This window comes from Gadus macrocephalus, chromosome 3 (assembly GCF_031168955.1).
Source record: "Gadus macrocephalus chromosome 3, ASM3116895v1".
NCBI lineage: Eukaryota > Metazoa > Chordata > Actinopteri > Gadiformes > Gadidae > Gadus > Gadus macrocephalus.
The window spans coordinates 21,938,338-21,950,837 of record NC_082384.1 but is presented as its reverse complement, the minus strand read 5'-3'; positions in this window follow the sequence as shown (position 1 = coordinate 21,950,837).

Sequence of the window (12,500 nt, the reverse complement as noted above, 5' to 3'; positions counted from 1 at the left end):
AATTCAAACCCCCTGAATTCTTCCTGATAAACTCCTCAAGAATTGTTGGGGTCGGAGACATTTGCCTGGCAGGGAGGGAGGAGAGAACCGGATGAAGATGGAACCATGCTCACTGTTGCAGGAATAAGTAGGCCTACATTTGTTGTGTTACGAACGTTGTTTCATTTCATCACAATTTAGAACATGCAAAATCCTTGATCCTTGACAAACTCTTGCCTGACTAATGTCTTATCTGATGAAGTGTTTGCATTTCCTCTTAACATCATTTCTCAAGGCCGATTGACAGATTCGTCTTAAAATGATAGAGATAGATGAACATTGCCAGTAAAGTACACCAAAAAAAAAAGAGAAATAATGAGAGGTTCAGGGTTAGAGAGAGAAATTGAGCTTCAGGGCAGTCTGGAACCTCAAATCCGAACTTCACACAATCAAACTTCACACAATCAACACACACAAAACTCACATACACTCACATACACCTGGTGTTGCACGCAACAGCTTGGTGCAGTGTTTTTATCGCGATCTTTGCTTCTCTGGTCTGGATGCAAGCATCTCACGCAGAAGTCCACCGCAGTTTCGCTGGTTGGTATACGGCGTTGAACACGCTGATTGGAACCGCTGGGGTTTGTTGCTGAGCCTGCAGACGGGAAAACAGATGCAGCCTGTAAGTACATATAGCCTGGGTGCTTAAGGCAGGTTGCCCCATATTAATCTCACTGCTTTTGTGTTTGCCTGCTCCCCTCTGCGCGTGTTTTTAAAACTATTTTGATTCGCTCCCTTCTGTCTCCGTCTCCCCTGCTTTTCCCTAATCCATATGTTGACTAAGGTTTATGAAGTTTTTCAGTCTTTAATTGGCTTTTTATTTCACGATTTTTAATTAATTTTCTGTTTGACGTGCACAGATCTGACGCTGATTCGACTTAAAACCGGCCTGACTTTTAAGCCTCAGTAAAATGTTTTCAGCAAAATCCCCATCAAAGCCGTGGCACGTTCTGCAGTAGCCTATTGTTATTGCAAACATAAGTATCAAATTATTTCTTTATCAAGTTTACCAAAAAGGAAGATAAGACGGTAAACATAGCCATTTTCTTGTGTAACCACAGAAAATTGAGCTGATGTATGTCTTTCCCGGTGCAGAACACAAACAAACCTGCGAGCGAAACGATCAACATCAACACAATAAGAAAGGGAAATGGGTCCATTGATGGAACATTGGGGGCGGCCAAACCTGTATATTCAAAATAAACTGAACGATTTAGCATCTGAATCCAATAAGGAAATGTCATACCACAACGTATTATTTAATATGCTACCATGATGTCATTACGTCATTCCTATTGTTCCTCTAACAGCCTTTGAGCCAATCCAATGGCAGAGGACCATGGGGACTTGTTACTTCCTGTATTGTCAAGCATGGCGGCCTATCAAGAGGCCCTCCGGGCTGAGGACACGAGTCATTGGGCCGAGGGACGGCAGAGGAGGGGGCTTGAGTTGCGTCCCTCCGGCTGCAGAGATGTGAATCATATCCCGTTGGTATTAACGCTGCCCTCAGCGTGACAGGCAGGGCTCAGGGCTGCGAACGATCCTCTGAGGGAATTCGATTTGATAGAAGAATCCAGCGATTACACACGGGGGACTTGGTAGCTACTGTCTAGTGGAGAGGGCTTTCTGGACAATTGCATCCAAAAATAATACAAATGTTCATGATCTAAAGAAATAGAATTGAAGACAGGAACATGAGCATGAGCCCAAAAATATATAACTCAATTTAGATGGACCCAGGATTTATTTTTGAATCCATTGTGCTTTCCAGTTGCTCTTTTGGGCTCAGGTGGGGTTGGGTAAAGGCTGGTTTAATCAACAGTCAGACATTAGAATACCAATCTAAAGTCGGATGGCAGATTACCTCAATTCTGGCTGAATGGGGCGGTTTTTTTTTTTTAACGCTTTATATTGGTTTCGACCAATCCTCTTGCTGTAGGCCTACTCAGTAAGCGGGTAATTGTCTGTTAACAGTGAACAAAACTCGGTTGGCTCTAGTTAAAAGTAAATAACTTTCTATAAAGGTTTCAATTCAATGAAGTGTAACCTAGCTCCCTTCTGAAGGCTTTATCTCCTTGTGCAAATCAGTTTCTCTTTGGTAAAATATCTCCGTAACTGGAACTGGAAACAAATGTTCTATAACATCGTAGGGCGGCCTGATCCGACATTAGGCTAAGGGCCCTAACGGACATCATTGTAATATTTTCAGTAAATTGAAATAAACATGTAGCCTAATACAATAAGTCCACGGAGCAGTTGTCTGTAACTGTTATGTTGGTGGTCGACCAAAGGGTGATGGGGGTCATTTAGAGTTATGTTTTAGGGGATTGTGGTGCGTCAAGTGTTCTGATTGTAGTGTTGTTGTGTTTTATGGTTGCGGGACACAGTGTTCGAATTGTGTTTCTGTGTGTTGATTGTTGACGTGTTGATTTAAAAATAACTCCCCATTTGTTTCACTGCATAGAGCCACCATATGTTGAAAGGAGTCATAGATGACAATCTGCAAATATCAGAGTAATGGATGTGCTCGTATGATTAATATGCTTATGACATATGATTACGACTACGAGTACACTGTGTGTACAGCTAGTCACAGGTGGTCTTGGTTCAAAGCCTATTTCCCTCCCTGATGTAACGTAACAACGTTAATGGGCCTTGTTTTGCCACACTCCGGGAATCGTCGGAGGCTCTAGGACTTGGAGGTAGAAGGTGGAAGGTCTCTGCATCAGCCAGCACATCCATTAGCAGCCGCGTAACTGCTCTCTGAACAACACACTAAAAACCTGCCCACTTGTGGGTACACAAACGAGTCAAACGCAACTGTAACGCTTTGATGCATTAATTCCCCGCATTTCATTAGCGGGAAAATGGGCACTTTGATAATAATAAAAGAAATAAAGACGGGCAACTAAAAGGGTCAAATCGAGCTCCGATTGCCCAATATCGCCCGCATTTCATTTGCATGTTCTGTGACTTCGCTGGCCCCCCGTTAATTATGAGTGCGAGTGGCGCGCTGTCTTCGACGCACAGCTGTAGCGCCGCAGATCCACGGACTGATCACTTCACGGACAAAAGGTTGGGGCACGCGCACTGCCCGCACGTGTGCCCCCACCGCACGTCTCGTTACGCTGGGTCAAAAGAGCAACCGTACGCCGCTCATTACCCCCCCTCCTCCCCCTCCGCCGCCAGACCGCTGACGCACGTCATACCTCCACTTGGTCGTTCCTTTACACGTTCCTTTTTTAAACGGCGAGAGAGAGAGAGAGAGAGAGAGAGAGAGAGAGAGAGAGAGAGAGAGGAGAGAGAGAGGAGAGAGAGAGAGAGACGAGCGAGAAAGAGACGAGCGAGAAAGAGACGAGCGAGAAAGAGAGAGGGGGGAGAGGGAGACGATAATTAGATCTAAATGTGGCATATGTGTGAGATTCCATGACTCCTAACCAAATGATAATGAGCAGAAGGCTTTCATGCAAAACGACGCTCTGAAGTGGTTAACCTTTGGGAGGTCCAAGTGGGCACCCGGGCTCTCAGGGGACGAACCCAACGCAGACTATAACAAAGTAATAACGCCAAACTTTTGGACGATATTTTGGAGTTTGCGCCTTCTCTCCGGTGTATAGAGTGAGAGGTAGCGACATGGGCATAGCCGTTGTCCTGTGAGACTCTGGCTGGCTGAATCCCATTGTGGCCCTCTCACAAGAGCACACTGGAGGGGTTCCATGACAATAAGGTCTCTGATATGAGGAAGTGGAGCCTCGGCCTCCCTTCCCTCCAGCCAGGAGCTTCGCCACCAAGCTGTTCCTGATTGTGTTAGCCTCTTTGTCGAAATAAAGAAATAAAAAAGGACAAAGACATCCCCTGATTTCAGGCAAGGATTTTTAGGGTGTGTATTTTTGAGAACATTCTTGTAGACGTGGTTGGTTGTTGCCCCTCTCACCCGACAAATGTGTCTGGTTAGGTGTTTGTTTTGTCCAACGGTTGAGGGTGTGTTTCACTACAGTGTTTTCTAGCCCTGGTCCTGATTTCATGAGAATGGCTCTGTCTTTTTTCTCTGGCTCGTAGAAAGTCTTCCGGGAGATTGAGAAAATTATGAATCCAGGGTGAAGGGGGGAGAGAGGATGTGTGTGAGAGAGAGAGAGAGAGAGAAGAGAGAGAGAGAGGAGAGAGAGAGAGAGAGAGAGAGAGAGAGAGAGAGAGAGAGAGAGAGAGAGAGAGAGAGAGAGAGAGAGAGAGAGAGAGAGACCGAGAGACCGAGAGACCGAGAGACCGAGAGACCGAGAGACCGAGAGACCGAGACCGGGAGAAAGGTAGCGAGAGACCGAGAAAGAGAGAAATGTAGACAGAGAGAGTGAGTGAGAGAGAGAAAGGTAGAGGGAGAGTAAAAGTGGCAATGCAGTAAAGAGATAGCATTTACACGAAGAGGGGGGGTTGGTGGCGCACAGAATTACAAAACAGAAAAACTCTGACATCTCAGACGCGAGTGGGACGCACAAACAAGAACGGGTGAAAAAAAAAAATCAATCAGTAATGCTGGAGAAGGGGGCGTACAGAAGTGTGGCGGTGAGAAGCAGAGTGAAGAACGCGCAGCCCACAGGCTGAGCACATTAGCCTTCCGTCAGCCCAGAGCCGGGGCACAGCTCGCCTTTGCTGGCTGCTTGGCGGCAGATATAATTAACCGCAACCCCCCCGCCCTCCCGCCCTCAACAGGTGTCTGCGTGAGTGATTTTAACTATAGGGTAAACAGAGGGAGATTAATGGCGCGAACGGTGCACACACACACACACACACACAGACACTCAAACACACACACACACACACACACACACACACACACACACACACACACACACACACACACACACACACACACACACACACACACACACGCACACACATACACAGGGGACGCTGGGGCTGCTGGCACAACGGTGGCTATGTCAATGAAAGAGGAGGGGGGGTTATTAATGTTTGGGAAGGCACCGGTGGTGTCGATCAGTCGGCGGCTGGGGTCGGGCGTCATCGGCGTGATCATTCTAGCCGTGCTAGGCACTGCGTTCGTCTGTTCAGTGTCTGTAGTGCTGAAAGTAGCCCACCCGATGTTACTCCACTGACGGGCAAATGCTTTTATTTACTCTGGCGTGTGTGTGTGTGTGTGTGTGTGTGTGTGTGTGTGTGTGGGGTGTGTGTGTGTGTGTGTGTGTGTGTGTGTGGTGTGTGTGTGTGTGTGTGTGTGTGTGTGTGTGTGCAGGGGGGAGTGTGTGGGTGTGTGAGCGGGTGCGTGTGTGTGTGTGTCTGTGTTAGTCTGTGTGTGTAGCTGATTTATCAACACAATTAACTACATAGGGCCTCATAATCAAATGTGACCTAATCTAATCTATTACCTAATGTAAGACCTGGCATTTGTACAACTGCAGGGTGCATGCAGGATTGTCATAAAGACGGGGAAAAGATAAGGGAGCACTTTTCCGTTCGAATCTTATAAATCAGGATATCCAATACTAATCACAAGCCTCATTCCATCTGTTTTATGTTCCACAAATCTACGGGTTTGGCCGACGTTGGACAATTTGCCTCACAGAACAAAATCAATATCAAATTTAGGTTGTCAGTTGCCAGCCTGAGGCCACTGACTTTTCCTTGTGTAATTTAGCCGCTGTGAGCCACCCCTTCCCTCCCTCTGCTGCCCTCCTGTCCCACAGCCTCCTCCACCTCCTCCACCACCTCCTCCTCTCGCAGGTGGAGTTATTAAGCCTTTATCTAACCAGGGGAGTTCCTTTGAGATTGCAAGATCCCTTTTCGAGGGCGCCCGGGCCAAGGTAGCAGGGGTACTGCCTTTCAAACAACATACAATCAAACTTTTAGCAAGACGGAGCGGAGGAAACGGATCCAACCGAAGCAAGTCTAACCAAGCAATCGCAAGTTCACAATTAAATTTGCCTCCAGCCTTCATCTCCTTCACTGACTTTTTAAAAGCCCTAATCGGGACACACTCACCCAACTAACCAGGCTTCAAGGGCGGAGAAAACGAAAGGCCTGTGTGCCAAGAACATTGCGAACCGAAGGGCATGTACAGGGTCCCGGCTTGTGATTGACCCCCCAGTACCACCCACTGCTCCCACTGGAACATCCCCACTGGCCTTGCGGACACCAGTCCACAGGCATGGCCTCAGCAGCCAATAGCACAGTGGGTGTTGTCCATATATGTAACGTCCACAACAGCATCAGGTGGATTTGTTTCTATGGTAGAGAACTCGGCTGAAAGCTATATGGATTTATCTCTAAGAACTGTGATAAAATGTAAGTAGCTAATAAAAAAAGGCTACCTGTATTTTACAAGTTAGTACCTGAATTCATACAAAAGAAACAAGCCCCTTTGTCTCACTTCAGCAAGAAGGCACAGGCTTTGAGAAACTGAATGAAAATATGAATCTGATTTTCTGCGTGGTTGCTTACATTCAAAAGTTTCTCGGGTGTGTGTTAAAAAAGCATGCCAGTTTAATAAGTACCAACTGCCAAAAAAGCACATGTTTGAGGCCTATAAAACACCTGGGATTGATTAGGGTATTTGATTGGTAAAGGGACATCATTTAACAGATGGGGAGGGGAAGTCGAGGCCACCACACTTGGTCAGTTCGTCTGGGGGATGATATGTCTCTGGAGAGAGCAGGAGGAAGGCACCTATTTTTATAGTCACCCCTGACAGAGACAGGAAGCCAGGTCAGCAATTGTATATAGACGGTTGTCCTTCGACCGCTGGCATTACTGGGGTGAGTATAATGGATCCTTAAGGACAATTCTGGGTGTGACTTGGTCTTGCTCTGAAGAAATACTGCCTTTCTTTTTTTCTTTTTGAAATGCCAGGACAATATTGTCTGATATTGGTGTGTCTGGAATATCTGGAAAAATCCTTTTTTTTGTTGTGTTTGTGGACAAAGTAGGGTTGATGACCACATAGAGAAGGTGGCGAGGACAATGCTATTTAAATAACACTGAGACCATGGTCTGACAGATACAACTAACCTAGAGATCCTCAGTTCTGAGGTTTTCATCTGTATAATGTTTCCTCACAAAACCCTGAAAACATCATCTGTGTAATTGCTCTGTTCTTCAGCGGCCTCAGATTGATCAAAAACACACACGGCCATGGGGACACCTGCTCAGGTTGGAGAGCTGTCTTCGACCTAGTTGCCAGAATTCTTTATTAACAGTAAAAGTAAAATACGATGCTTAACCTAAGCCAGAAAATGAAAAAGTAAGACAAAATAAAGAGAAAATGTTGTTCCCAGCTTTCGATACTCTAGCCTACCTGAGCAGCTTGCCAACATGGCCATGAAAACATGCATGTTGTGACAACTCACATGTTGACCCACCGCTGTTTAATCAGGAGTGGTTGGCCTACGATTTGGGCAAGCGAAGAGCAAAGAGTGTGAGACTTTCTTTGCCTCGGTTAAATGAGGCAGAACTTGGCTAATATTGTTTGAGCTTCGCCTCTAGAATCAACTTGTGACCCCGGGACTGGAGGTTGGACAGAAGTGAGAGCCAAGCATGACATAGTGTCAGGGAACGTGACCTCGCTCACTGCGATAAAATATATATATGATGTGTGTCATTGCGACCATGAATAACCTGAACCAATGTGACACTAAAGTGTGAATCTCAGCAGGATATAAAAGTATTGTCAGAATGCATTTGTAATGATAAATGGCTTCAAATGTATCGGTTGTATTGTATTGTCTTACATTGGTAGGCATATTGGATTGGATTCTTTCATCATAACACGATCAACAGTAGTCGAAAACAAAACAATATGTCAATAATGAACCACAACAACTTGTTTCTTCCCAGACGTTACCATAGTAGGTACACACAAGCTAGCACTAGCTTGGCTTAGCACCTCTTGTACAACAGTGGCTAGGCTTTGCTGACCGAGCTTCGCTACTAGCTGGTCTTCTGCATTTAAAAGTGCTGGCATAAAAGATAGAGGAACATGGCCTATCTGGAGCAACCGTTTTGAAAATTGTACCTACCAAAATCCTCCACAATTATGGACACATGTAAACATCCATTGTTTGAATGGCCGTTTCATGTCTGCAAAATTAATTTTAGAAATGAATAAAGACGATGATTCACGTGAAAATGAATGCCTGCTATCCCCTCTCGACTTCCACTTGAATCTCAAACTCAAAAAGGTGTAAGTAGGAGTGAAGGGCTTTTGACCTCAACAGGTTCGGCCATGGCTAGTAGGCCTACTCAAATCGCTGCTCCTCTAAAGGAAAACAATACATTGACATCACCTGCGAGTTACATAAGCTGTGATTATTTGGAGATTTTCTTTTGATTTGGGGGATTTTTATTTCAACTACTGGGCTTAGAAGTATACCATCATCGCCAGAAGGAACACTGCATTAATTAGTTTTTGTAAAATGAATCCCAACAACTTCCCATTACTTTCGCGTCCAAACAGAATTAGGCAGCTGGCTTCTCTTATCATTTAAGACCGATCAGTGAGTGGTGTTTGGATTTCTGTATCCTCTGGGGACCGGTGTGTCTGTTGAGTAAGTGCTGAACACAGATCAATAAGAGCCTGCGAATGACAGCAGCCTGTGGCAGGAGTTTAACTGTTCCACGCTAACTCCACTCACACTTCCTGGATACACAACAACACTTGCACCAACTGACTTTTGAAGTGATAAGTATACTTCACTACAAGTAACAGAAAAACAAGGAAATTATGGATATAATGGATGAGGCTATTACAAATAAGATGATAACAATTTGATCATTTTCTGCTCTTATGTATTTTTCCCTCTTCCTCTTTCTATATATATATATATATATATATAGTGTGTGAAGATGTGTTTCTGGGCTTGTGTGTGTTCGACGATGTTTAGAAGTATTCTTTATCTGAGCAAATAGTGTCCCACTATATCCCCCTATCTCCGCCTTCCCCTCAAACACATATACACACTATATATATATATATATGGTTTATAGATGTGTGTATGTGTATGTGTGTGGGTGATTGTGTGTGTGTCCTTGAGATGTTTCTTCATCTCAGCAAATCTTATCTGAGCAAAAAGGCGATTATGGGATGTTTTTCTACTTCGGTAAGTCAGGGCACGTCAGCGGCGGCATTGTGGGCACAGTGAAGCGAGGGGGGGGGGGGATTCGCAGTACAGAGAAAGATTGCTTTCAGAGGGTCATAGACGCGGCTATCGCTCAAGATTGGGCCATTTTCTCAAACAAAATTTCAAGTTCGGTTAAACCGGGAAAAAAACAGAAGCGCTAACTCCCATAAAGTGAAGAAAAAGAAAAAAAAAGGTGATAAGGCAGATTTTATTTTCCATCACTATTTCCTAAACATCAAAACTGAACACTAAGTATCACAGAGGCCATCAGCGTTTTATTGGAAGTACCACGTCACCATAAAACCATAAAACGTGGGCCAGGGGTGCTTATGGAGTCTGGGATTCACTTCGAAGAGTCCCGGCGTCCCGTCTCTATGTGGACACCGGCTGTTAACAGTAGGCTAATGAAAGAGACATCCTCCTCTCTGCTCCTCTAATGCACAAGCCTGTACACCATCTGGTCCGGGGATTTAAGGTCCAGGTGCGATGTTGTACACACTAATACTGGTGGGTTTGGGCACGCTGTCTGCGTGTTCTTACCAGATTTCGGGGTTCAAGAGAATTCTGGCAGAGACAAGAGGCAGGCGCATGTACGCAGACCCAGCGGAGCTTAAGACATCGTCTCGCCATCTGTACACCACTCGTGTTTGTTTTGATTGCGTGCGTGGGTGCGTGTGTGCGTTTGTGCGCTGAATTGGTTTTCTGATTCCTTCTGTTTTCATGAACATGAATGTTTGCCTGCTGTTGGAGTGACAGGTCAATAAAACTCTCTCTCTCTCTCTCTCTCCTTCTCTTCTTCCTCTTCTTGACTCTGTACTCCAGACCTTCTTCCTCCACTTCTGTTTTGTATTCCTCGTGTTTTCTCTGGTTCCCCTTCCTCTCCTACCAAGGCTCGAAAATGTAACTTTTTTCCGTTAACAACGCCGGCGCGTGATCTCATCAGGTCCCACAAACGGGGGGCAAGAAGAGAATGATTACAGTAATATAAAACGTAATGGCGCTACCATCGGCTTTCATCCCTTACCTCCTATGACAGGGTGCCATGTCCCGCAGCTACCTGGCATCCCACTCACCTTCTTTTTGTCACCGTCTTTTTTTTATGTGGCTTTTAAATTAAGTTTTATCGTCGGTAATTGGGAAGGAATTTTTTTCTTTTTGGGGGCGATAACGATTTTTCTCGATTTCTCACAGTTTGGGCGAGGAAGCAGGCAGAAGTAACCTGGTACCATTCGGGCTCGTATAAGGAATGAGATGAGGAGGATGTCTTTGAAGTGATGTTCTATCGGGCCGCTGTATCTGAGGTCATTGAGAAATAACACAAAGTCACTCCGTCTCGGTTTTCTGGTTCCCTCACACATACACACACACCCACACACACACACACCAACGCACAGCTGTACTTACACAGTGAACACACACACACACACACACACACACACACTCATAAAACACACATGCGCCCATACTCACACCCACATACATACACACACAACCACACTCACACAGTACACACATGCACTCACTCAAACACACACACACACACACACACACTCAAAAACACATACACACGTACACAAACACACACACGCAGTACACACACAGACACACACGCAGTACACACACAGACACACAAACACAGGGATATCATGCAGCCGCTAGAAGCCCCCTTCAACCTTTGCAGAATTACCGGATGAGTGACCGTGTGCTCGAGCAGGTTTCTAATAAACAACAAGTCCCTCCGTGATACATAATGGCCACATTACAGCGGGCCGGGCGGGGGGGTGGGGGGGGGGACGCAAGCGACTACGTCAGTGTGATGGCACACAGGAAGCATCGGAACATCAGGAACCAGGAAGCAACGTGTTGAAAAGGTAATGGATGGCCCCTGGTCTAAACCCCTCCCCCTAACACACACACACACACACACACACACACACACACACACACACACACACACACACCACACACACACACACACACACACACACACACACACACACACACACACACAGACACAGACACGTACAGGCTCGCTATTAACGCATCCTCGCTCCGTCCCCCTCCCTGGTGAGCTATTTCAGGGGCCACGAAGACGGGGCCAAACTCAGGGGCCAACGATAGAAAAAACAAAACAAATTCTGAAATAAAAACCGCAGCTGAGGTTTAAGGGCAGAGGGAATGAATATCCGGCGCCCTAACGAGGGGGTAATAGCGGGGTCGCAGACGTGCCGGGTTCATAATCGGTTTGAACATGTGGCGAGGTGTCGCTCATAGCGTCTGTAATGGTGGTTATTTTCCCATGCGAGCGCGAGTCCGGATCGGAGAAGCCGCTTTTTCGGGGGGGGGGGGGGGGGGGGGGCTACAGCATGCAGTTGTAGTGTATCCCCCGGTGAATATGTGACAGCTCCATCACGGGGATCGGGCTTTCGCGATTCTCAAGGCCAGCAGGTGTCGGGAAGCGCGAAACACCTGCTGCCGTGATAATTGCGCCGGCTCCTGAGTCCCGCGGAAAGCCCGATCCCCATGATGGAGCTGTACATATCCACCAGTACCCTGAGGACAAAAGTGGAAACTAACTACATGGGAGGGGATTATGGCGTGTAGTTAGCTTGAGGAAGACTAGTGAATTAACGCATGACAAATGGTAAACACGGTTCGCACACATGGTGAATGCTGCGTGCCCCCCGACCATCACAGATGCATGCCATAATTACACATTCACACACACCACACACACACACACACACACACACACACACACACACACACACACACACACACACACACACACACACACACACACACACACACACACACACACACACACCACACATAACCACACACACTCGCCCCCTAATCCACATGCACACACCACCAGGCAAATAATTTCACAGTCACAAAATGCAAATGCAAACACACACGCACACACGTATACATACAAGCGCACACACACACACACACACACACACACACACACACACACAACATATATTTTTTGTCAGAAAATGCAAATACTAACACACACACTTACACACACCCATGAAGTTCCCTGCACATTTCTCCATTAAAGTCACTCATAGGCTATACGGCGATGTTTAGATCGAATGACGGATTGTATGTAGATATTGTATATCCGTCAATTGACGGATATATCGGATTTCCCACGGCCACGGCGCGATAAGGCGCCTCACTGAGTGTGATACGCGTATAAATCAACACCACCACCGTCGTGTGAACCTGTGCTCACAAAGGGCTGATTGTGTGCCAGCCAGCGAGACAAGCTAACATCGCAACTTGTCAAAAAATTCTTTAATGCATTGTTTGCCCAAGGTG